The sequence below is a fragment of the Pungitius pungitius genome, chromosome 17 (assembly GCF_949316345.1).
Source record: "Pungitius pungitius chromosome 17, fPunPun2.1, whole genome shotgun sequence".
In the NCBI taxonomy this organism is placed as follows: Eukaryota; Metazoa; Chordata; class Actinopteri; order Perciformes; family Gasterosteidae; genus Pungitius; species Pungitius pungitius.
In genome coordinates, this window is record NC_084916.1 from 15,242,175 (window position 1) to 15,269,471 (window position 27,297).

The 27,297-nt window shown below is 46.5% G+C and overlaps 1 protein-coding gene across 1 annotated transcript in view; it reads left to right on the forward strand.

Moving 5' to 3' along the window:
• The first annotated feature begins 7,278 nt into the window (after window positions 1-7,278).
• LOC119219615 (retinoic acid receptor beta-like) overlaps window positions 7,279-27,297 on the forward strand; it is a 58,467-nt gene continuing 38,448 nt past the window's right edge. The window contains exons 1-2 of the mRNA XM_062558514.1: window positions 7,279-7,353; window positions 8,473-8,560. The gene's annotated coding sequence lies outside the window, so the exon portion shown is untranslated. The remainder of the gene's footprint in view (window positions 7,354-8,472; window positions 8,561-27,297) is intronic.

A 27,297-nucleotide genomic window follows, 5' to 3' on the forward strand; every position in this document is an offset into this window, starting at 1 on the left:
AGCATGCTCTTCAATGGTCATCTGCATATTAAACTGCATGCTCCTATATTTCTATTGTAGCTGACAGCTGGTGAAGCAGCTCCTGGCTTTCTTAGCTTTTAACCACATTTTGACGGAGACCTCCCCTGGGTGGATCATGTGGTGATGTCATCCGGAGGGCGGATCACAGCGCCAGGCATTGATTCATAACCGGCCATCGTGGGGGGGGTGTATCGCGCGTGTATCACTAGTTCCGCTATCGGGAAGTTGCACTCCTGTTTAGGGAAGTGACGCTAATACCGGTGAGCCAACCAACTGAAACCCTCCGAAGGGGGCGGGCGGCAGCAGGGGGGGTCACATGGCACTGGAACAGGTACCAATGTTCACAGGAACACGGCACGAGGGTGAGAAGTCGTCACGGAGCCTTTGACCCCAAAATGACTTCTGCCTGCAAGCTCAACAAGACAAAACAAAAAGACAAATTCGTACAAACAGTTGGCCCCGTTGTTCTTTAAAAGTCGACTGATGTGGAACTCCACATGTGGAACTTGGTATTGTACTCGCACGTGGTTGAGCACGCAGTACAGTCGTTAATTTTCCCATCAAAACATAACCTCTGGAGCGTAAATTGCATCTGTCTGTTCTGGCTTTCACAGGCTGCTGCATCAAAGAGCATTCTTCCCGCTTTCTGCGGTGTGTGTCTGAAGTGTCACCCGGCGACGCCAAAAAAAAAAAAAAAAAGCTGACCTCGTGAACCCGCCCTCTCCCTGATCTCCTCCACCTATAAATAAAGTATCTGTGTGGAGATGAGGAGGCCGCTGCCTTTAGCAGCTTGGGCGTTTTGTTCTGGGAGCTGTCAAGTGGAGTTACAATCAACATCAGCAGGCCGGTTCACACACACACAGACGCACACACACACACACGCACACACACATGATGCACTGCGACAGACCTGTCGTCTCGGTGGTAAAACCTGAGCGTGGCAGAGACACGACGTCCCGTGGACTGGTGCTCCAACCGTCTGCTGCATCATATGAGGTCGCGCTTTGAATCCATCGAGTGGACCGACCGACCCGAAGCGTCACTTCGGATGAAGGAGTCGACCCTTCTGGCGTCTTCTGGTACGTGGATGGGAAACATAGGTATTAAAGCGAGGGTTAGGGTTAATGAAGGAAAGTGGCTACGTATATTTGTATTTCTGATCTTTAATGCTTTAAGAGTTTCCTGAAAAACGCTTATCCCCAAAATACAGAACTATGGGATGTTGCATTGTCTGTATTGACTGACATTTTCCAAGCAGGTTTCCTAAGAGATAACGATGCCCCCCCTCCCCCCCCTGGGGAGGCGCAAGTCGTTGAGCGAAAGCAAGGTGTGTTTCACGTGTGTCTGTTAAGATTTGAGTGAGTTATGACTCACACTGCCAGTGTCTTTGTATCACCTCTGCCCCTCCCCTCCTCCCCCCCTTTTGAGCCCCTCCCTGCCTGCTGAACATCCCGCATTCCAAATACTTCCAGATGCCCTAAATGCCGGAACGAGGAGTTACATTTTCGTATAAAGTAAATGAATATTTTATTCCCAGACTCATGTTAACCCCCCCCCCCCCCCCCCCCCCAAAGGAAAACCCCCCAAGGCTGGTATAAGAATGCAGCTATCGGCATGGCAACCTTGACATCATGAGACACAGTTGAAGGTTCACTTAGAACGCGGCTGCTTTCATTATCTGTTTGACCGTTTTACGAGGTTTGCACAACGAGAACATCGGCCCGGCGGCTGTCGTTGTGTAATCACAAACCACTCGACATCCCGTGGGATCTCGTGGCTCAAGGCGCCCTCAGAACACAACGTGGACGCACATCTTTGAGCCCTTATGAAACCGCCGGTGGGGAGGGGGGGCGCGGTGAAGCTCAGCGGTTCATTCGTCGCACGCAGTTTGATCAGCGTGACGATTGTTCTGAAAGGTTTTTCTCAAACCGATTCCGCTGCTTTCTTTCATCTTTAATTTGCCCCAAGCGCAACACATCAGTTGAGGGAGAGAGGGGGGGGGGGGGGTGGAAGAGAATTCATCAAAAGCTGACAGACATCTGAAATGAGACAAGAGGAGACAAGAGGCTTCAACCAAACACCACAGAGGGAAACATTTTGGTTCTACATATATATTATTGATTGGGTAAGTATATACTGTAAATGTGGTAGTAAAAGGTATCATTTTCTTTTCAAATGCAGTGAAAACAGGATGTTTCTGATGTTGCACTCAGGAACAAGTGTGATGTTCAGAGCCAAAGGATTGAAGACTCTTCAGAGAGTTTTGAAGGTTGAACGACGTGAAGTTTCAACTGTACCATCACACGAATGCATTGAAATGACACCAAACCAGCAACTTGTGTAGTGCTCAACACTCACTTGTTTGTGTTGGTGACATTTGGCCCACATCTGTTTGGGCCTTTATCAGGCAAATGTGAAAGCAGCCACGGTTTCTCGATACTTAAACGACACGTTATGTCTTGTTACATAAGTGTTCGGTTCACACCCTGTGACTTTGGACATTCAGAAACTCGGCCTGCGTCCAAAATCTGAAAGGTTCAAAGCGCAGTTATGAAACCTGATCCGAGACAAAGGGCCGTAAATTATTAAAAGAGCGAGTAGTGTTGGGGGGAGGGGGGGGTTAGCTCCAGGTCACAGACCCGGAGGAGACCAGGTGATTGATGTACTGATGCTGCTGGAGGCAGGCGGAGGTTCCTCTCCCACGGATCGGCTGTCCCGGAGAGTGGAACCCCAACATCTGGCTGGACGGATTCACACGGTTGAGGCCCAGTTTCCTCCGTGAGCGCCAAGTCCAAACGGTTCACCGCATCCTGGCACTTCTCCTACAATACCAATAAACGCGGCTTTGATACCAGCGCTTTATTGCGCTGCGGTTCCTCATGTGAGCAGCATGTACAAATAAATCAACTATTTAGATGCGTGGCTTTTATTGGGTTCATCTGATTGGTGTTTGACAAGTGGCACATTATGTAACATGTCAACAAACAGCAGTCCATCGCTGTCATCGTGTGGTCATTAATGTGAACTGCACTCATGCGAGGACTTGCTCTTCTGATTTGCTGTTTTTAATACCTGCTAATTGACGCCAACAACAGTAACATGAAACATTAAAAGAAGCCCTTACTGTAAATGAACCTAATGCATGTAAAAGATTAAAAATGAATTATCCCAATGCGATTAGATAAGTCTTAGTACTCCACGTTACGTAAAAGCACCCACACACACACCACCTGAGATAAGACCGGGCTGTTGACGACACTTAGGGGACGATAAACTGAACAACCTCTTGTGCCCTCGTGCAATGAACAACTGAGGTAAATAAAACAGGGGCGCAATCCCAGGATGAGGAAGGCCCGCCTATCGCCTATCGCCTAGCAACCCGCTGACCTCCCTGTGCAACACACCGTTGGCAACAAGTAGCAACAGACATCGCTTATGATCTCTGATGATCAGACCTGTTTCTGTTGTTCTTAATAATACACGTGCATTAATGAAATACAATTGTATGTATAATATTAAAAACAACAATAATATTAAAACAATTTAGCAGATTTTTACATGATCTGCTGCCACGTCTTTGGCCGATGTCTCACAGCAGACGGCATCGCGCATCGAGAGGCACAGTTACACCTTTTTAAAAAGGCCCCCTTTATTGCTTATTCAATACTGTGGTTTGATTCTACTCTTAATGAGAGTTCACAATACAGCTGAGTGCATCGCAGACCCCCAGAAACGGCTCTGCGCCCAAAGACACATCTGGGGAAAACATTTTTCCTCCTGCCTTCTAATAAATGTGAGTACAATATTTACTGAAGCAATGTCGCTGAGTAGTATAATAATATGACATGCTGAAGGACCAGGGTGTGATTCTACATGCAGTGTACAGTAGTTCCCTCACTAGAGGGAGTACTTGCCTTTCACATGGCTGTCTTTTGAGTATTTCTCAAAGTATGACTCCCTCCCCCGACGATAAGGCCCCGTAGCTGAGATTGTCTCCTGCTCTGCCCTCACTGCGACCCCTTCAGCGGTTCCCCTGAGCTCTGCTCCAGACGTAGATAGATGTTCCGCTCGACGACGGCCTGCTGACAGAGATAAGAAATCAAGACGCCGCGGGGCGAACACGGACCCCCCCCCCCCCCTCACCCCCCCACCACCTCATCCATCTGAAATGAGAGGCGTCGTTCTCAGAAATAAACGCTTTGAGCAATATTCTGTTTAACTGCAGCGTGAGCGCTGCTCCGGAGGTGCGAGAAGATCCCAAAAGATCCTCCGGAGTGACCTGGGATGGAGGCGCTCGTGCGGTGCGTGACGTTGGGACGATGAGTGATGAACGCTGGGGGGAGGGGGGCTCATGGAGCTCCTGTCAGTGTTTTTTTCATGCTGTTGTGATGCATTGTTCTGTTTTAGTCCTCTTTTCAGGGCCGGATTGACCGACCGCCATCACGTCTGATGTGACGGGGCCCCGTGTGACGGAGGTCTTTACATGTGGCAGGTTTATGAAGAACAGAGAAAATACACACTGGCGATGGATAGTGAACACAAAGCCCAAACCATGGAAGAGACATTGGACATGAACCTGAAAACAAACCAAATTGTCACAAAAGGAAATATACTTAAATAGCACAAAAAATGACCACAAAAATGTACGAATGATAAATAAATGCACATACAAAGAAAAACACACTCACACAAACAAACAAACCCAAATGAGTTGGAACATTTTAACCTCAGACACTTTGGAAATGTATTCATCTGTTTCTTAACTGCCCTGGATGTTTGCATTAATCTACGGATATTTACTGCTAATTAACTGACTGTTTGTCCTCGCTGGTCACGTGTGTGCGTGCGTGAAGACTTTGTCCGTATTTTAAAGTGCACGTTTTGCAGTTTCATTAGCCCCGCCTGGTTGTGCACTTTAAGCCAAGGATGAGCCACAGTTCATCCTTTCACATCAGCTTCGGGACAAAAGTGTCGGGGGGGGGGGGGGGCATCGATCAGTTGGGAGTGCGTGTCAACAACGCGTCGGCCCCTCCGTGCTGAAGGTGCATCTCCTCGCGAGGAGAAAAAGGAGGACGAGGGGCTCCGGCTGCTTTGTGTTCGTCGCCACGTGGACGGAGGCAAGAAAGACGCAATCAGTGTCATCTATTATATTTTTCATTTTGAAAAGATGAATTCAGGTGTTATGAACCCTTTGAGGGTGTAATGCGCTTCTTTTTAACCGATCGTCAGGGAAGATCTTCCATTTTTACGCAAAGGACACAAAGGCTGGAAGCAGAAAGAACATATCCATCAACAGCAAGAAAAGCTGTTTGCATGCACATGTGTTGTTTTACATCAAAATAGGATTTTAAAGGGTCACTTGTAGTAGCAAACCCACAGCGAATCATCCACAACTCTGCAGAGCCGTAGACCCCTTAAGATGATGGTCATCATTCATTTGGTTCCTTCATTTTCTTAAAACTGGGAAACACACATTGAGAAAAACTCCTCATTTTCAGTGGCGCTGAGGTGTACGTACAAATATATACATATGTATATATATATATATATATATATGTGGGATGTTCACAGCGCTCAGCGACTGAAATGTGTTAAAGAAGCATAAATGACATAATGGGGCGTCTTGAGGAAAAATAATCTCCTCAGGAAGTCAGTTTAAATCCCCTCCAGCGTCGCCGTGGACTGACTGCAATCATCCAAAGCTCTCTGAGGGGTGGGGGCTCCACGCACCGGAGACGAGGCAGACATTGGGCCGCCCGCGCGTGCTGACTTCACATTTATATTTAAGAGGTGCCATCCTGTGAGTATGTGGGGTGGGAAGCAAAAATGCGATGGGGCATTTCTTAAAGGGTGAGCCGGTTGTTGATTGGAAATATAATGGATTGGCGAGTCTTGACTGAGGCATTCAAACATTAAAAAATCTCTTAATGTCTCTCAAAATGTGTAGAACGTAAAATTCAGACTTCTCTTCCAGATAACCGCTAGAATTTTCCTCTCGGTTTGCCTAGCTTAGCACAAAGACTGGAAGCTAACCTGACTCTGTCTAAAGGTCATGGAGGAAATATATATTCAATTCTTCTAATTATCAAATTCCAGTCTCAATCGATATGTTGATTTGAGTAATTGTTATTTTTTTCAAGACAACCTTTAAAACCTTTTATTAGCAATCCAAACTAAGCTTCTTGCCATTCAGTTTCCCTTCATCATGGATGACGCTAGGTAGCTAGCTAAAGCTACCTGTGAGATTACCTCACCATACCCCTCGTTCTAAAGGCAAACCGTATGAGAGCTATTTCAAAACATTTTAAATGTGGGTAATGAACTAAAAACAAATAAAATCCATGAGCCTCAACAAAAGACAGCTTTAGACAGTTATATATTAATGTATGGGACAAAATGAGTAAGGAGAAACTTCTCGAGCTAAAGGAGTCGCTAAAATGTGTTTTTACGTCTCCTCACAAAATGCGCCTAGCGACAAATTTACACAAAAAAACCCTCTTCATCACAGACACGTGGTCATGAATGTATTTTTCCTAAAGAGCCTTCGATCGCGGGTCAACTGGGGTCATCCTCCCGCCCCTTTATGTCTGCCCCCCCCCCCCACGGCGGCGGGGCAGCGCTAGTGGGTGTGGGAGACTGATTGAGTGCCAGGGGGGCTGTGTGAATGAATCCACTCTGGTAATCGTCTGCCTCAGTGGCAAGTGTGTGTGTGTGTGTGTGTGTGTGTGTGGGGGGGGGGGGGGGGGGGGGGGGCGATAATGGGCACCGAGTGGATGTGGCGCCGGGACGGCATAGAGCCCATTAACGAGTAAATGGTAAACATGTGAGGCTGTACGCCAGTGAACCTCCCCCCCACCTGATTCACGTTGCATATTTGATGCAACAATGTCTCCCCTGGTGTAATATTTTTGAAAAGGTACTAATTGTTTCTCCCTAAACCAAATGGTGCGTTAACCCATCGTCATTGAACGTGGAGGTCAGAGGTCATGCAGCCTCATCTGATCCCATCTCCCTGCTTCTTCCTCAGTGGAACCATAAATAAATCAGTGTCAAGCAGGGTTCGAAATGAGGAGGGTCTGGGGGGGTCCCGGACCCCCTATAAGAATGTATTTTTAGATTTTGGAGGGTCCCTGACAAATATTTTTAACATTAAAAATGATTGTGAATTGATATTTACAACAATAATTAATTTATTTCCTAACCCGATTGGGCAGCAATCAGGGCAGCCAATAGCATCACAGATTGTTGCTGTGCTCTATGACGCAGACACGTAGGTTACTGTTGAACGCGGCAAAAACGAAGCCTCACAAAGAGTGAAATCCCTCATGAAAAGTAAGTGCTTCGAATATGTTTATATCTCCATAATAATTGCTTATAATAGTAACATATTTGGAGTTGGTCAAAAGTGGCATTAACTCACTTAGATACGCAGTGTAACGTAATGATTAGAAGAGTTTCTTGCTAGCTGTACGTGAATGAAGCCAAACAAACGGCTAGCTAACAGCAGACATGTAGCAGTTAGCTAGACCAGTTATTCAAAGCTAGCAAACCACGCTAATTGTCCAGTCAGTGATTACGAAAGATAGCGAGGACTTAATTCAAGTCTGTGAGCTTTGAATGGGAAAATGTCGTCCACGTGAATCGTGTGGATCCGAAGAGTTTTTTTTGGGGGGGGGTGGGTCCGAGACCCGTGCTAATACGGTACAGGTGTCTTAATGGCCGTTAACATGAAAAACATCCCAAGACCATTATCCCACCTTCAAAATATGTCTACCGGTATTTAATTTTGCCTGCAGTATATAGTGTAGCAAGGTAGTCTTAAGTATTTTACATTTTAGGGGACCCCCCAAGAGTCCTAAGTCATTTCGAACCCTGGCGTCAAGCGTCTTTTTTGAAATATAACAACTTGGAGTTGGAATGATTTCACCATCTTCAAAACATTTGAAAGTAGCGGAAAACATCAACGTGAATTCACCGATGTGTGTTTCAATCCCCTCTAATCAATATCAAAGTGAGTGAGGGATCTGTGGCAATAATAATAGTCGAGATTTAATGTGCTTTGTTCGATCAATGTCGAATTGTCACGGGACAGGATCCCGCGTGGGTACCCAGCAGAAGTCATTAGCGGAGAGACCGACTGTGTCGCAAGTGTCGCCACCTGAACGCGCGTGTCGTGCGGTTGACAGGGTCGGCTCAACGAGCGCTCCCACCAGGCGGGGTTAGACCCCGTGTTGCCGTGTTGCGGCAGCGCGCCCCCCCCCCCCCCCCCCCCTCAGAAATAAAGCGCTCCGTCTGCGCCGAGCGGCTGCGCGCCGTCGGGTCGGGTACCCCCGTGCCAAAAAGGACTCCAGACCACCCCCCCCCACAAACACACCCTCCACCACCACCACCCCCCCCCCCCGCCCCGAGAGGAAATAACGCCGGATCTCCTGTCTGCTCGGCTGCATCCAGGCAAAAGGTTAAGCTGCGGAGGTCGAGGAGCGTCACCTAAAGGACACAAGTTGGAGATAAAGATGCAGGGACCCTCCGCGAGACGCGGGTAAGTTTCTCTGTCTGGATGAATCACAGTCGGTGGCGGGTTTCCCCTTTTATATTTATATATATATATATATATATATATATATATATATCGAATGCATGCATGCAATTTTATTTAAACGTACGGAATTGAAAACACCGGAGAAAAAAAAAAGTTCCTTTGCCCAGGAAATGTCCTCATTAGAGCCGCCGTGTGGCGCGCTGACTCGGTCCGGCATCGGGGAAGTGGGTCGGGGAATGGCGGGTTGTGTTTTGGGGCGTCTGGAGGCGCAGAGCATCGGACTGTGGTCCCAGCACGCTAACACCTCTAGTTGTTGTATTGGTTCATTTATTTTGGTGCGTTGTTGGAGACAATTTACATGATGATGATGATGATGATGATGATGGCACATACCTGTTGGAACACACTGACCGGTGTAGAATTGGGATGTCGTCCAGAGAAAAGTGCAGTGATGCATTTTGGGCATTTGTGGCTGTGGTTCATTGCATAAAAGGTGCACTCTGCAAACTGCGTCCAGCACGCACATTTATACATAAAAAAAAGAATCACCCAACATCAGTTTTACTCTGCATGTTTCTTTCTTTTCATTTTTGCTTATGACAAAAACATGACGTTTGAGTAAGAGGAATTGGTTTTGCAATACAGAAAATGCATTAAAATCTACAATGCAACTTGATCCACAAGCAGAGAGGATTGCTAGAAAAAGACACAAAAAACCCCGAGATGATTGTTTGAGCTCCTCTTCCCCTCCTCCTCCTCCTCCTCCTCCACCACCAGCTCCTCCTGCGGCCGGTGGGGCACGAGGTCTCCGTTGGAGGCTCAGAGTACCTGCGAGTCAGCAGGAGGCTCCTCTCTCCTTTCTGGGGAGCTCATTTCATGCCTTCCGTGCCCGCAGTTTAAACCCTTTGAAGTTTTCTCACGCTAAAGCCTGCGCATTGAAACGGCTCCAGAGTATGTTAATGTTCTCCGATTGACTTATGAATCTTTTTTTTAATTAACCCACTTGTATGCACGCCGCAGCATTGTCCTCGATGAAATGCCACCAGGGGACACGCTGTCAATCGTTGGGGGGGGGGGGCAGTGGCAGTTTGTGCTTAAATGATCGCTGGTTTGATATCGTCTGCGATGTGTTTCTGTTTGAAATCCTCGCTGGGAATAAAAAAAAAAAAAAAAAAAAAGTTGTGCGTTATGGGATGCGGTGATTAAGACTTCAGCTTCTAATATGTAATATTAATGACTTTGGAAGATTTCAAAGGATGAAGCTCAGAGATGCAATAGCCTGAAGTAAGCCTACATTAATAATGTGCTTAATTCCATCAGCGAGTCCAGTGTTCCTTCAGCGCTTTCATGTTGAGCTTTGCCCCCAAATCAAAGCCTTTTAATTATTCCATACGTCTATGTTCACGCAGGATTTACATTACTCAGATGTGCACAAGTACATTTTTATTTTTTTGCACAGAGAAAAAAAAAATCCCTCTCACTTTTGCCACCGTGGATTTTTCCTCGCGGGTGTGGGAGTCGCAGCGCGTGAGATGGGATCGGTCATGTGATTACCACCAACAGTCAGTAGGTGGCAAAACGCTCTCAGGGAAAAGGAGGAGATCCGTCAGGTTGCAGATGTGCGACGTTCTGAGGGGCAGCTCCCTGTCGCCACAGATGCTCAGCTGACTTTCAAAGACATCGCCGTTGCTTCATCTTCGCGTCACATTTCAGCCTGTTTACCCCCCCCCCCCCCCACCCAAAAAAAAGATTCAACCTTATTGCAGGACTTGAGAAACAAGAGTCGCACTCCGATTGGCGCACGTTGCTCTGACACTGTCGCTTCGTTCCGAGCTGTCGCTCCATGTCTTTAAAACACTGGGTCCCCCCCCAAAAAAGCCACAGGTCCACTAGCTGAGTGAGCCGTGACACACGTGAAACCCGAGGTCCGCTCTCCTCAAGTGGAGCTTCTTCTTTTTTTGCCCACGTTGCCGAATTACTGTCCTGTTCTTTCGAGTGTGAGTTAGTGATGCTTTCAAGGTCAAACGTTTATTTAAATGTTGAGGCGTTTGCACCACTTCAGTGCGATGTTACATTGTATCATAGAAAACGTCTTTTGTTAAGTCCTCTTTCACAAAGTTTTCTTTGAATTGAGATCAGATGAGCTATCAAATGTTCTAAATAAAACTGTTAAACAAATTTGAATAAATTCAATTCCAATTGAGATGAATTTAATTATGAAATAAAAAGTGTATACATTACAATACAAGGGTCAATGATCTATAAGTATGAACTCAAAATGCTGTATAATAACTTGAATAGAACAGACGTTCCCCTCCACTCATCTCCAGATGTTGAGTTTTTTGTGGGGAGTCTTTTGAGAATTTATTTCAGATTATCAGACTTGGAACATTATTTTAACTGCCCTTTGAACCTCCAGTTTTTCTAAATATGTGCAATGATTTTAATTTGCGATATTGATTAATCCCTGCAAGTTTAAATTAAAGTGTATGAGAAATGTTGACATTGGCAGCTCCAACGTTCACCAACATGTTTCAGGCCATTTTGGATTTCGATGTGTACATTTGGACCTGTTTTTTTAATGTTTAAATTGCTTAATATGCTTGAGGTCTTACACATTACACACATACACATTTTCAGAAATGTTCATATATATATATATATATATATTGCCTTACTTTACAAGTCAAGCTAACGGGCGCTAACATGCCCTGTACTTTAGCAAGCTGAAACAAAGCGAGCCGCAGACAACCACTCTAAAAAAATAAAAATCAATGCACTCACACATCGAAAAGCAGCTCTTAATAAGCATTTCACCATCAGCAGCCGGCTGCACTGTCCATCTCGCCATCGCGCCCCTCCACCACGAGCGATGGCATAATTTAAAAGGCATATGGCGAGGTGCAGCTCTAAATGAGTGAGATGGACCACGAAACGCTGAGAGAGTCAGAGGCAGTGGAGGGGTGGGAAAAAGAGGGGGAAGGCGAGATTATAGAGAGAAGCCTTTGATGCCGAGTCTGGCGATGGGAATCCTAGCGTGCCTTCGGGGGGAAAGCTCCTCTCACACAACATCAATAATGAATGAAAGATACCTCGTTCAGTGGAAGACTGAACTTAACCGGCATGCTGATTCGTTACCGAGGACCCTTGTGCAGAAATTGCATTAACGTTGTTCGCTGTGCTTCGTTAGCCGGATGAGGAGCGGCCGGGTGGTGACGATGGAGGGAGAGCGGCTTTGGGGGGGGGGGTTTGAACGATGACCCGGGAGGAGGGAATCCTGCGCGCGTCTTGTTTGAACCCAATTCCATCGCTTTGAGTCGTTTCTCAACTGATGGAGCGTGAGCTCGTTTATTTTTCATGGCAAAGTGTACGGCAGTGTACATAGGAAAATTTATTTTTTTTCCTCCCCCCACTTTATTCACATATGGAGCAGGACAAAAAACAGCAAAGTACGGTAATGAAACAGAAGAGCTCAGTAAAAATATAATCTTAATAAAACCACGGCCACATAAACCAACAACAATGTAACCAAGTGCTTGAATTAATTACTCAAACATAAGAAAAGCAAAATCACGGCACGGATGGAACCTTGTCAAGTATTTTCCCACTTAATCAGTCGGGATGCATTGATTTTTGGGAGTCAAAATAAAAATACAGTGTGATGACTCGCTGCCATCACGAGGTTTGCAGACACCGGCCTTTTATTTCCTCCTCTCGTGTCCTAGAACATGCAGGACTCACAGGGGAGTAGTCAAAGTGCAGGAGGTTAGGCTTAAAGGTTAAAGGTTAAGGGCAAGAAAGAGCACATGGCATACAAAGTGTAACGTGTTGGGTATTGTATCTTTTCCCTATTATCTACCATTAAATGCCACGACTGGACCCAAACCAACAGTGAATGTGTAACTTCTTCTACCACAGTGTGTGGCTCACAGCCTGATGTATCTCGTTCCTCTGTGCCAAGGAGCTCCATTGTTGTCCAAAAACTATTAAAAACCCTTCAATGAGCAGCACTGGGGGACATGCTCCTTCTTTCCCATGACCAAACACTCATTTACAGCACCAAATATGGATTAACCCACAGTTCCGGACTAATGAACTGTGTCCTACTGGTAAAGTCTTGTTTGTTACTACAGCGAACTGGTCGCTCCTTTAAAAAAAAAAAAAAATATGATTCATGCAACTCTTTTTGTTAGCAACAAGTAAACCAAACACCAAGTGTGTCGTTATTGCTAAGTACGTGGATTTAACAAATGTATCACATTGCCACTCAGCATCTAGATTAATAGAGTTTGGCACCTTGCGGAAATGTTCGTTAAAAACGCTTATTTAATATGTTCATTTAAAAAAATCCCCAAATCTAAAGTTCAGTTACTAAAAATATTTGTTGCTATAAATGAGTAGCACATACACACCACAAAGCTCTACACCACACATTTGACCTGTTTGACAGAAACTGAGTATTGATCCACCTTCATTTGGTCATCGTCATCATGTTAAAAAGACACATGACCAGTTTGGATTTTCTTTTCTTTTTTTCACTCCCCCGGTGCAGTGTAACACCATGCGGTTCGTCACAATGGGCTTATTGATTCTTTAAAGCTATTTAACCCCCGTGGGGGGACTGGGGGGGGGGGGGGGGGCAAAGAGTGATTTTAATGAATTAATCACATGCTGAAGTCAGACAAACCGTCCATGAAATGATTCTGATGCAGCTTCCCCTCCCTGCGAGAGGATAACTCAGCGTGATGGAGATGTTCGGCGTGGAAGCGCTGACTCTCTTTCATGTGCTGCACTTCCCACCTCATGACTATTTCACCGGGGGGGGGGGGGATGAAGAGCTGGGATTGCTCCGCAGCAGAAGTTGTTTGAAGGGACGCGTTACATTCAACGGCACACAACTAGTTAATGTAACCACCACTGGTTGCCCTAATCGATTCAATTTAGTCCAAGAGAAGCACTAAAACCAAAAAAATAGAACAATAAAGTTAAAATAAAACATGATTGCAACCGTTTATCCTCAGCAATCTGCCACAAACGCAGCGGTCTCCCTTGTTTATTCACAAAGGATGACGTAAAGTCCTCTAATAGCATCCAATGATGTTGTGTACCAACATGACAGGGATTCCCCAAATGGGCCTGATTGGCGTCACTGACCCGAGTGGTGCCTTAAATCCAAAGGTTATGACATTTTGATGGTTGCTGAGCATCAACCCGTCCTTCAGTGTATCAAACACCTTCCCATTAACACCTGTGGAAACAGCCAGCAGAGTGTGGCCCGACACTTTGTTATCGCCACCCTATGTGGGACGCCACCTGAAAGACTTGAAGTGTTTCTGAAAGGTGTTTTTTTTTTTTTTAGCTCAGCAGCAAACTTTTTTCTTTCCTTCATCACTGCCTCCACCGTACAGGTGATGGTTCTCCTTCTAAACGCTGTCAAGCCTTCTTAAATGTGTATCTATATTGGACGTGATGGTTAAGAAGTGCACTGCAGCGGTGCTGATTTTGACTCTAACGAGAGCGGAGACCAAGCCCCCCCCCCCCAACCCCCCCATTTTCTTTTCTCAATTATTTTCTTCTCCCCCCTCTCCTCCGTGAGCCTCTCCCTCGTCCTCATCCCTGCGCTCTCGCGATAGTTTTAATTCTCTCGATTCTCCCGGCGGTAATGAACGCGACCACGTTGGAAAGCGGCGTTCCCGTGCGCTACCCACTCAGCGGCGAGGCTTCGCTGCCTGTCAACACGCAGCGAGCCAGTCGGCTTCGACGGAGCCGAGAGGAAGGCCTCGTGCTGCTTTAACTCAGGCTCTTCATCCTCAATCAGGTCACTAATTATATGAGCAGACTGAAGTCATTTTGTCCCTCCCTGATATTATCATCAAGAACCTGAATAAATTGAGGTATACTGGGAAAAGAAATTCCTGAAAACCCCCAAAATTGGCAATCATAAATTGCTATAAATGACTATTACATTTGGTAATTTCTCAATCTGTTTGATAACTGAATGCTCTTCAGCTTTTTGCTAGACATCTGCAATCTGACTGAATGAAACTCTAAAGTGATTTTGAGGGATAAATAATCACCCCACCTGAGGAAAAGCCCAATTTCTCCTTCACTTTCATTTGATTTATGGCACCATTCGCTGCAGATTATCAGTATATAGAGCAGTATGAATCACTGTATTCCACATGAGAATTTATGAGAACAACTCCACAGGACACTTGATCAAATGAAGCTTGTATAGTTGACTGTTAGAATTAGATTTTTTTTAATACATTAATTTATTGGTTGGTCTGTTTTTTTTTTTTCCCCCTGGAAAGAACAGAAATAAATATTTAATGCCAAATCCACCAGCTCTTTAACTAGTCCAACCCAACGGCAACCCGAAAAAAGAAATGACAAAAAACGTCTCTGGTGAAACCACTTGTTACCACTTACGTTTCAGCAGCATCAGCTCACACACACACACACACAGCGATGATGGCGGCGGCGCGGCCTGTAACACAGAGCGCCGTGTTCCCGCGCCTGCTGCTGCTGCCGAGCCGATGGTTCACCTCCCGATGAACCTTGGCGCCGCCTTCGCTGCCAGAGCGGCTGTTGGCGAATGCGTCGCCGCACCGTGCCAAGCGTTTGTACCCATTGGCTGTGTCTGGCGAGGGTGGTGATGGTGGTGATGGTGGTGTAGGGTGGGGTGGGGGGTTGTCCCTGGCACCTCACCCCCCCCCCCCCCCCACTGTGCTTCTCACAGACGACAATGATAAAGTGGAGGGAGGTTGGGTGTGAAAATCCTCTTGGGATTCTCAGCCATTCAATATGTTCCTGAAAGTCCTCCTCGGGGGCAGCACTGCGACGCGCCTGTGTCCCTCGCGCGGGGGGGGGGCAAGTTAGCAGACAGGGAGACTGGTTCAGAGAGGGGACATGACTCTGGACTCCAGCTTCCCGCTCACCTTCTCGTGAGAACCAGTTGCACGTTCGCAGCTTACATCGGGCTCCGGCTGATGACGTCACCGGGTCCTCGGCGACGAAGATGCTGCGTCCTGACTCTCGACCTCTTTCTGATGAGGTTCGATGTGAATCCAGGTGCGGTCACTCCTCTGGCTGTAAATGCTGATTTTTGACCCCCTGGGAGGGACATTCCTGACATTCCCGTCAGAGCACACTTTTTAGGGTGTAAAAAGCCTTTGTGTCATCATTTGAATCTGATCTGCTGTTACAATGCTGCTATGTAAGGTCAAGCCGTGGATTATGTCTCTTTTTGAGCTTTAACCACGTTATGCTTTTGTGAAACAAGTCCCATCGACGTGCTCGGTCTCAGGTCTCATTCACGTCAATCTGCTGACATGAATCTTTTTGGTGAGCTGAACTCGGTCCTCATGAATAAACCAGTTAACATAATATTCTCTCTGCCCCTGACTGAGCATTTAAATCTTCCAGCTGAAACATGAAATGTAGCATATTCGGCACATTTTCTATCTGGTCATGGTGAAAAGGGAAAAGCATCAAGACACCTTTTAGAATCTACACTAATGAGCATATTGTTTTTCCCACTATTACCATGGCGATGGCCACGTCCGGAAGCAACAGGATTCGCACTGAGTACAGTATCTAGCAGTGTGTCATGAAGGGGATTCTTGTAAGAAGATAGAAGCGACCTTTGCATCGTGATGCGCTGCATGTATCGGGTCTTCACACGGGAGAAATGTCACGTCATATTGCGCAATTCGTCCCAATGCGACGCCAATCCGCATCGCAATGTGCCACAGAGAAGCACGTCTCACCAGAGTTCGATGGAAGACACGTTGTGCTCACGCATCACACTGAGAAGTGTGTCTCCATTTAGACCAGTGATTCTCAACTGGTGGGTGACAAAAAAAAATCATCCTGTGATTTTATTTTTTAGCCCCTCAGAGCCGTCTTAATAGAAAGAAAAAAAAAATCATCCGGTCTGGACCGCTTTGATCTCACGGGGAGACGCCCGCCTGCTTTCTCACAGGCCGTGAATCCATACCCAGGAGCCTTTGGACTTCACAAACGCCGGACCTCTCCGATGTGAGGAGCCTCGGGAAAAAAACCCTTCGTAGTGAGATGGACTCCACGGAGGCATCTGGAAGGAAGAAAAGACGAGACGGCCGACTGAATGGAAACGTCGCGTCGGGCCCTCGGAGAGACGCGTCACCGGGCCACCTGCTGCCAGAGGGAAGCTTTGACCTCAGACACTTTCTGCTGCTCCCAGCAGCGCTTAGTCCGCGTCCTGGGGGGGGCACGCGCCGTGGCGTGATCGGTGGTTCGTGTGATGAAGTGAGGTTGTTGCGTTGTGATAGGACCACAGCGAAGGGAGAGCAAATAAGAATAAAAGAGGGTGTGTAAGGTTTACATCAGTGGAATATAGGACGGATGCAGCCTGAGAAGATAACACCAAGAATTGATGAAGTGAGAAAAACTATTTTCACACCAAGTGAGTTTCTTTGTAAAGTAGCAGGAATAAATATGAGACCGAATGGAATAAACTAAGAGTTTTGGTCAGGAGTTGTCTGAAATAGGGTCAGCATCTTTTACGCTGTTTTCACCAACACTCGCGGATCTGTTGCTTATGTTTACTTATTGACACCTGGCTACTGTGTACAAAGCTGTCGATCAATCAATCAATAATCAGGAAAACACCTTTTAAGCAACTCGACAGCTTCCGTAGTCACGTGACCCGAGTTAGCGAAGACAACAGATGCAATTTGAGTGTCATTTGTCGTCACGGCAGGCAGCGATCCACTACACAATATATTAAACGCACACACTTAAACACACACACACACAATAGCAAAAGCAAAAGGCTGATTAATGGCGTGTTGCATCAGGTGACCTCTGCTTTGCCTCGGCTGTCTGTCCCCACGGCGTGAAGGATGGACACGAGCAAACCAAAGCAATGATCTCTCCTCCCATCCCGCCCGATGCCTCAGAGTCTGAATAATTCAATTTGTATCCACCGAAGCTCAATTTGTCACCGCCGGTATGTTCTCCCAGGCCCTTTACCCAGGATGCTTTGCTCTTTACACTTTGATTCACCACGTTCAGTGCAGGTTTCAGGAGAGTAATCCGCAGCAGGGGGGGGGGGAATTGGGGGAGGGGGGGAGCCTCTTCCGCCTTTTGAAACGTCTGCTTGGGTTTCTTCTGCTTTTGAAAAATGATGGATGGCCATCGTGCGACTTCTCCCCCCCCCGACCTTTCATCTGATTGACATTTGCGGGGTCGCCGAGTTTTGCAGCGCCGCCGTAGTGGCGTCTTTTGTCCGCCACGCTTCACCAAATCTCGCGGCCTTCCTTCGAGGCGGACGGATCGAGTTCCCGCGGCTTGAAATGAAGCTCTCAGCGCGCGCACACACACACACACACACCGCATGCAGCGTGTTATTTATTTATGTGTCCGGGGATGCGGGCGAGCATGATGTCGTCTCTCATTTTTTGTGGTTTGGAGATTTCTTGCAAATCTTTTTTAATTTTACGACAATCACCGCAGAAGTTGAACCAGCATCCAAAAATGTACTTTTTGAATTGTTTTACAACACAGAATGAGGTTTTAGTGCTTAATTTCTGAGGTTCACGCTATGTCTAAACACTTTCTGTCAAAGAAAACAGAGATTGATGGATGTGACCTGAGTACGACCCCGTTGAGAAGGCCATGATTCTGACCTGCAGGTTGGCGTTGCATCATCTCTAAAAATGTAATAAGCACGGTTTGAGGGAGAGGATTAAAAGGTAAAGATTTAGAGCCGGCACATCCGAACGGACCGGATGGAAGTCATCGCAAATTATGCCGAGTCCAAAACCGAAATGTAGCCTTTTCCCGAAAAGTAAGGGATGTATATGCGGATGAAAGTGCTGGTCTACAAAGCAAAAATGTAATGTACTGCGCATGTAGATTTACTTAAACATAAAACCTGAGATAGACCGTTTAAAAATAAATGTATTATAGAAAATGTGTAGAAAACTCAATTTCAATCGGAGTGACCAAGAGTTTTCGGACTCACTGGACAGAGTGTCGTGGTCCAGGGTTTCGTGCTTAAACGGCAACCGTATGTTTAGCTCAACATCCTTACATTTTTGGTTCACTTTTTGAATCCTTGTTCCACCTGTGTTTTGTCACATGGTGATGGGCTGCGGAGTTATCCAACCTGAAACATGACAAATAAACCCACAGAACTCTCCTTGATGAGCTTCCAATTACATCCTAATGAATTCATTATTATTGACCCACACAATGGATACAACATTCACTCTCTATTCACTATTTAGTTCTGTTTTAATCTCTCACAAATCCTGAGAAAATGGTTCTTTTCTGGCGAAATGCTCCACTTGTTGCTAACTTTGTTTTTTTCACGCTTTGATGCCAGGCCAGTAGTATGGGGGGATTATATGAGGTTGAATGCTAAATAATGAGGGAGAACCGGCACCGACACTGGAACAAAACACCTGGGCTGCATGTCATAAAAACCACAACAATGAGCTGCCAGCGGTTACAATGCCGCACAAAGTTTGTTCGTGATCCTCTGCGGGTTTTAGTTCTACGATTTGCGACCTGCAACAATGGTAAATGGACTTGTACAGCTGCTTTTCTAGTCTCCTTCAAAGCGCTTTAACACCACAGGACATCATTCACCCATTCACATCCATTCATACACTTGTTGTGACTTTGCAATGGATCGGTTTTCTGATCTAACGTAACTTACGTCGGCTTTATTAAAACCAACAACCCTCCAAACAGACGCAGCTCCTCTCTTGGGCTGTTGTTGTTGTGTCGGTGCATCTCTGGTCTCTGGTTGTTCCTCCCGCGTCGCTCTTTCCCGTGTTTTCATGTAGCAACAGAGTTACGTCTTGTTGTGAGCTGTACCCAGCATGCAGTGCGGCGGGGATTTTTTCAAATTACTATTATTATTACAACATGTTTATGTGTCACAGGCTGTTGCGTTGTGGTGTTTGACCCTGTTAAAGAGTTTTGTTTTGGGTTATTCATTGTTGTTATAACGTTATAACTAGGGTTGGGTATCGAGAATCGAGAATCGATTGGAATCGAAACTAGCTTTGCGATTTACCCGGTATCGTTCAAAAGTTTAAAATTCGATTCCTAGTTTCGATTCTCAGTCCGCCGGCGCCGACGGAAATAGAAACCGCTGAACACCAACGAAGAAGCGTCCACCGGAAGTGTTGGCGTAACAGCGGGATCGAACATGGATAGCGTGCGTCGGCGTTCCAAAGTGTGGTTACACTTCTCGAAACAAACCGAAAACTCGGCAAAAAACTCCCGGTTGTTGTGAATTTGTGACGCATCAGACCAGCGCGCGCGGGTGCCGGGTGGCCAGAGCGGAGCGGTCCTCTCTGTTAAAATGAGCAGTGAGGCTGGCGCTGCAAAGAAAAAAAAAAAGATTGTACTAGCACTCCCCCCGTCAGCGAAAGTGTCCCCGATTTGAGGTTGGGAGAGTTGCGCGCCCCCCCCCCCCCCCTCCGTGTGCCCCGTGTTTGACGCGCTGCCTCTTCCTCTGATTCCAAGGGTTCGTTTTTGTGAGGTTTCAAAAATAAAGCTCTCTGGAGGAAAGTGTACCCTTGTTAAAATATATTCCTAATTTATAATGTTTATACAATATTCAAGTTCATAGTTTGATATTTATATTTTGTAGTTGAAAACAGCTCTGTTAGAAATTCATAGTAAAGTTAATAAAAATAATTAATATTGATGGAGAAGGTCAGACTATTTTCTTCAGAAAGACCCTTGGTTAGCTAGCTCATTTAAAATATCTTAAACTTTTTTGACCCTGCCTCTTAAAAGAATCGGAATCGAGAATCGCTGGGAACCGGAATCGAAACCAGGAATCGGAATTGGAATCGGAATCGCTCAAATTCAAACGATACCCAACCCTAGTTATAACGACGACTCCATCCCGACACACGTTGGACAACTAGCTCCGAGCACACACACACACACACACACACACACACTTCATCATCACAACTGTGAGTAACGGGTGCAATGATTACCCCACGATGCTTTTTCTAAAGGGCTGATGAAAGAGCGATGCAATGTACCTGGTCCTCTCCAGGTAGCGAGCTCCTTTTCCTGTAGCAATGGACGCGGTTGCGGCGATGTGTTTTCTTTTAAATGTCATAAGATGCCTTAACACCAATTGTAAGTCTTCCATAGTCTGACTTATTGGCCCTTACAACAACTGCCGCAGCCGCCTCTAGAGCCCAACTATAGATTATTTCCGTCACCCGTTCACTTTTATAGCGTCGGCGATCAAAACAAGGCAATATCCGATTGTGTTTGGGAGAATGGATGGCTGGGGCCTGACTGCGTTCTACGGCTCTACCAGGGCCACTTCTCTTTTATGGCCTCGGGAGTAGCTGTGTATACAGCTCGGTTAATTGAGAAAACCGCTCCGTGGTGCGTTACGGTGAGATTTAGCACCTCGGTGTTGGATTTAGAGCTTTAGAACTGGTCTCAGTTTGATGGATACATGCTGGATGAATCCAGAAAAAAAATATCTATTCGAAATGTATAGCGCATCCTAATAAACGTTTATGTAGTCTTAGCCCTACGATCTGTTTTGAAAAGGTTTTCTACATCGAGATTACGTTTCAGATAAATCGATAATTCAGCCGATCAAGCAAAACGGAGCCTTTTCTGCACATATTAGTCCCTGTGAGAGTTGTTCTGTGACGTCCCCTCTCCGCTGCGCCTCAATAGGCCGTTCGTCTTCGGGGACGATGGGTGTCCCAATTAAATGAGCATTAAGGCGTGAGACTCGGGGGGGGCGGGTGAAAGATTGGGCCCTGGAGGAGGGGGGAGGGGGGAGGGGGGGGGTGGCGAACACCGCTCCGCCCGACGGGATTTGTCAATATGAAGGGACCTGTCAAAGCGGATCAATAGCGGGAGAGGAGGAGGGGCTCTCGCCAAACAATTAGAGTTCCTTAATTGATCAATTTCCTGTTTTTCATCCCAGATGTCAGGATAAGATGGATTTACCTGTTATTGTATGTAAACAATTAACGACATTACTCAATAGAATGGCCTCATTTTACTGTGCAAAAGTTTGCTTTTCTAGGATTCTCTTAATGAGGACTTTTAATGCACAGAATACTGGGCACAGAACAGAAAATGATCAAGGGGCTGCTTAAGAAAGCCGACTGCATTTCTAATTACAGGCTTGTGTAAAGCTAAAAGCAGCACATTCGACGTTTCGAACGGCGGTGACAGCCGTATGGAGGAACACCTGACTGTCATCGAACCGCACACTGTGTCATTGTGAGGCACTGTTTGGTCTACTGTCACTCACGCAAAACACAACCTACAAAAACCATCCATCCACCAACTTTATTAACAGAGTACAAAGAGAAACTTTGATCTGGGTTCAGCACACGTGGAAGCCATCTCCCCCAAATGTTTGAAGCGTTTATTCTGGCCACGGTGAATAGAATCCTACCGACCGTGAAGATTGCGTTACTGTTCATGCTGGTCCTCCACGGGAGTGAAGCCCAGGTCACTGGAGAAAGAGGGATTAATGGTAGTGGGGATAATGTGTGTATTTGTGCGTCGGGGATAAAGTGTTGCACATTAATGCCACCGTGACCAAATGAGAAATACTGTAAATGCCACATTCAGCTGGAAAAATGTAACTGGTACAGGAATGGGCGCCCGGTGTTAGATGAGGCAGGATAAAAGGTAAATAAGTGAGATGAAGTTCAACACGAGGTAAATAGAAGTTCACAGAAAGACCCGCTGCTCCACAACTGGGATTTGTTTCCTCGATCCCTCTGAGGGGGGGGGGGGGCGGGGGGGTGAGCCCAACCGGGCTCATTTTCTCACTCTGAGGTTTAAATAACAGCAGGTAAAAAAAAACTGTGTAAAAAAACAACACAACCTTGTAAACAATAGGGAGCAGGTTATTATTTATATGTGTCACAAAGCTCTGTGCAAATATTCACTATAAACGTGCTGTTGAATACTTGAGATACGCGGATGCTAAAACAAGAAGACGGGAGGAAAGAGCCGGAAGCAGAACCCCTGCTGGGTTTTGATGAGTAAAGCGAGTCTTCGTGGGGAATCGTCTTATGCAGCTTCAAAACAACACATTGGATTCAGCTGGAGGGAAAAAAAAAACATCAACTTTTTCCCAATATGGAAACTTTAATCATCCCCCCCAAAAAAACCCTCATAAAAGAAAGAAGTGTAATGTTGTTGTTTTTTTGCTTTAAATCAAATCCCCCCCCCCCACCCCCCCCCCCCCCCCTCCGCGTGTGCAGATCCCTCCGCTCGCCCACCACACCTCGCTAATGCGTTGACCCTTGACGTTGTGTTGACACCTTAAACCTGACGCCGCCCACAGGGCCCCCGTGGATCAGCGCGGCGAGCGAGCGGTGCGCGTTGCGTGTGAACGTGGCGCCGCGAGGAGTATTAGCGCCGCTAATCACCGCCGTTTCCGATGCAAGAGAGAGAGCGCGGTAATGAAGTGTTAACGGCGTGACTGCCCGGGAAGTAGAATAACTGTGGGAAATGGCCGTGGCGTTACGGCTCCCTGTGCCCCCCCTCTCCCCCCCCGCCATGACATGAAAGGTCGATGCAGGCACAGTTCATTGATGGTGTCGTGTTACCTTCTCGCCATTCGTTGCCCATCTTTTCCTCTTAATACTTCCTGCGTCTGAAGATGCCTTCACGAGGGGCCTGCAGCTGGGGCCCCCTCCGAGAGGCCCCCTCCAATGGGCCCCCCTCACCTGAGCCTTCGGTTTGTCAGCAGCGTCTTAATGTCTCACAGCCTCTCCTCAAAACGGACCCGGGGGGGGGGGGGGGGGGCTTAGGGGCTTTAATCAGAGAACGACGCCCCGTATCACAGGCGTCCCACTCTGAATGTTTCATCTGAGCTCCTCACTGCAGGTGTCAAAACAGAATGTGGAAAAGTGTGTGTCATCACTGGACCATGTTTGTATTGTGTGTGTGTGTGTGTGTGTGTGGGGGGGGGGGTGCACAGTTGCATTTAATTGCCCATGTTTGTGGGTGCACGCATATATCAGTAAAATAGTCTCGGCGAGCAGTGCTGCATTTTCGATTTCTTTTCACCATCAAATAGAAATGGAAACGCATTGCGAGCTTCATCCGTTTCCAGGCGGAGACGCGGCGCCGCTGCTTAAATGCGACCAGAAAGCGGCGAACGGGAAAAAAAGATTTAAAAAAAAAAAGCCGTCTCTTTTCTTGTCTCACGAGTTTGCGGTTGGATTGAGACAACAGCTATTACATATTTATTATTTTAATTTATAATGGCGCACGCTATGAGTCTTTCACTGGCTTGTATTTTATGGGAAAGATTACAGGCAGAGGAGGGTTGAATCAATTATTTAGGCTGAAATGAAAAGTACAAAGGAGCCATATCGCTGCCTGCAGCAGGCTCTGGAAATTAGGTCAGTTTCATAATATTCTAGTGGGATCTAAGCTCTGCAGCTGCTGCACTGAAGGAGACCTCGGAAACGGAGATGCCTTCCATGGTTGGGGATGACGAAAATCCACCGCTGAGCTATAACAATAATTTAGAGTGATAAAATATGTGCCAAGACATTCCATGTGGCTTCGTCGGATGATCAGGTTTCTGCAGTAACGAAATGAATGCAGAAATATGTTAACAAGTCACAGAAGAACAAGTCACAGAAGAGCTTCGGTAATGCGGGTGTTGCATTTGAATCACTGCGATCTGACTTTCTGTAGCTGTTCATCATGGAAACACAATGAAAGTAAAGGGGAATCAAATCTGTAAGTGTCACTTGTTTGGTGTGAGATTAAAAAACTCCTTTCGCAGTGCAGACGCACTTTACTAACAAGTGGGGTTATTCCTCATGCATCCTTCTTTGTGTTTTTGTGAATAATCACATACATTACATACACAGATACATACAAGTAAGAGAAACACATCTCGCAAAGAACCTCTTCAAGTATGATCTCAGTAGTTTGGCAGAATAAAGGAAACGTGTCGATGAAATTAAACCAAGATCAAAGATCTGCAAAGATGCATTAAAAGTTAAGACAGCAAAGCCCAAAAACCACATTTGGGGCTTCAGGTATCTGCTCATAAGGAGGATCAGGATGCCCTGAACATCCGCACTTCTCCTAACCTCTAAAAAATCTTGGCCATTTATCCACATTTGGTTTAAATAAATAGCCTTAAAATGACGTTCGACAAACAGAATAATAAATATCCAACAATAAAACAGATACCGACCGTACCGACCGACAGCATCGCTAAGCCTCATGTGGAACACTCGAAAGCCTTTTTCATCTGAGATGCTCGTCTGAAGACACCAAAGCGAAGCTACTGAGGGGTCACCGATCGCTCCAAAGCCAGTAGACGTCCTCTCTGAGTTTAAGTCAAGTCACAAAGCCGGGCTTTCCCACCGCGAGCATCCTGGGTGCACTGGGGTTGCAGCGTCAGCAGGACGCGACTTGTTTGGGCCGGTTCCGAGCCCAAACAAGTCAGATGTCAGATGTGTTCATAGTGGGAAATTTAGACTGAAAAGTTGAATTTATTTTACAAACCACAGATGAGTAATCGACTTCAGGACAAGGGTTGAATGAGAAAAACATAGATCCGATAACTACACAAAATCATGTGAACAAGTTTGGTGTCGTTATCGGGCCGCGGGGAGTAAAATACAGTCGCCGTGTTTTCCAAAAATCGTAAAATTGTTGTTTTTAGACTTCCGGACTCAAGCTCAAGTTGAGAGTCACCTTGTGCCTCATCATCATTGTTAGGAGGAACATCCAGGCTGTTTCTCTGAGTTTTTGTTTTTAACAAAGGTCTGCTGTGAGAGTCAAGGACACACGACAAGCAGATGCTGCCACTTTGAACAGAGCCACATGTGACTTTGCAAACTGAATGAATCAGAAAAGCTGTTGTCTTTTTTTTTAAAAGCGAACCTCAAGCATTGAGGGCGTTGTGCAGCTTTCTGCAGCAGCGCAGACTGTGTGCTGACGTGTATGCCTGCTGGCATCGTGGTTGTAACACAGGATTACCCGAAATTTACAAAGACGGGCGCGACTGGGCCGCAGACCCGCGGGGCCTCGCTGTGTGACACCTGATTGGATTCCGCACGGCCGAAGGAATCGATCAACTCCTCTCGTTATTAAGTCATTTCGTAGCACTGTCCTGCTAACTGGCCCCCGCTCTCAATATCTACTCTAAACCACTTCATTATTTCAGTGGATGTTGTTTGTCGCTGTGCTCTGATGGGTTTTTGCGGGGGGGTTTCTGTGGGCCGGGTCGACAGCCAATTGTTGCCCCCCCGGGTGGGGGAAGAAACCATTGTGGCTACTGTAAAAACGTCACATGATTTCTGCTTTTAAAACCCCTGCCCTGTATTCTTGTTTCCTCAATAAATGGCGCACGAATGAAAAACTTGAATAAACCTGTCAGCGGCCCGCTGCAGGCGGCAGTGTTTTATAAGGCGTCTCCCTATGGGAACCCGTCACACTGCATTGTTAAACCATCATTAAAAGGCTGGAAGTTACCTCACTCGCCACTCAAATATCGGCAGCTTAAATATACATTTGGCTTTGTGGCAATGGCCTCTTTGTAGGGGGCTCATCGTTATGAAATAAGAAAATGATCATTCTAAGGTAGGAAGACTAAAAGCCTACTTAACATTTGGCCACCATTCAGCCCAATAAGCTTAAAATCAGCTGGAGTCTTTCAGACCTGATTAGGAGCAAACGGATAGAAAAGAATGTTCTGGATCAGTGAGTTGATTCAGAAGAATAAGTCTTGTTATCTCCTCTGCACACCGGCAGCATTAAACCGCATTAACGTTTTTCGGGGGCAGTGTGCACTTCCCAAGGCTGACCTGGAAACAGCGACTTCCGTGTTCACAGGATCCCATGACTGAGCAGACTTTCCTTTCCTTTTCGTTTTTTTTTTTTTCATTGCCGGAGGAAGTTCACATCTTTGTTTTTTTGTCTGCCTTTCCATTCTGGGACCCCACAAATCAGTCATGTGCTCCCAGAAGCTCTTTAAAAGCATCAACGCCGCATACACTTTTGCCCGCCTCCGCCCCCCCCCCCCCCCCTCCTTGCAACAATGCCTGGCATTGTTTGGATGTTATTCCAGAAAGACCTTGGTAGACAAAGAAACATCCATTAACAGGAGGAGAAATCATTAACAGATTACTGTTGTTATTGCTTTTTAATGAAGGATTGCACAATGGAGCGCCATCAGTGTTTGGCCTTATTCTTGAATAGCGCGGCTAAATTACGCCGGGCAGCTTGGGCGCGTGTGTGCTGCTGATTGCGCGGAGCGCCGCGTTGGGGCGAACGCGACCCCGACGCCGCCACTCCGACCTGCCAGTCCGCATGTACCGTAGCTCTAAAGCTCTTAATTTGTTCCAGAAGTTATGTTCAGCATCCGCCCATCCCCCCAATTTCATGCACGTATTGATTTCTCCTGGAGCCTCGACGTAATGAGTATCGGTGCCCAGTCCCATCCACATTATGTTAAATGGTGCTGCTGTACTGTGCTATTGATGATTTCTCAAACAAACCCAGTGGCCTTTCGTGAGATTTCTTTGCAGGCATTTTGTGGTTTAGAAAAAGCAGTCAGCAGTTTTTGAAATGTGAGGAAGACGCGTTGCTGCACTGCAGAGAGCCGCTGCCACGCCGTCCCGTCAGTGCAGCTGCAGGCAGGAACCTCCGTTTGATAAGTATGGAGGTCACAAGTCCAGGTCGCC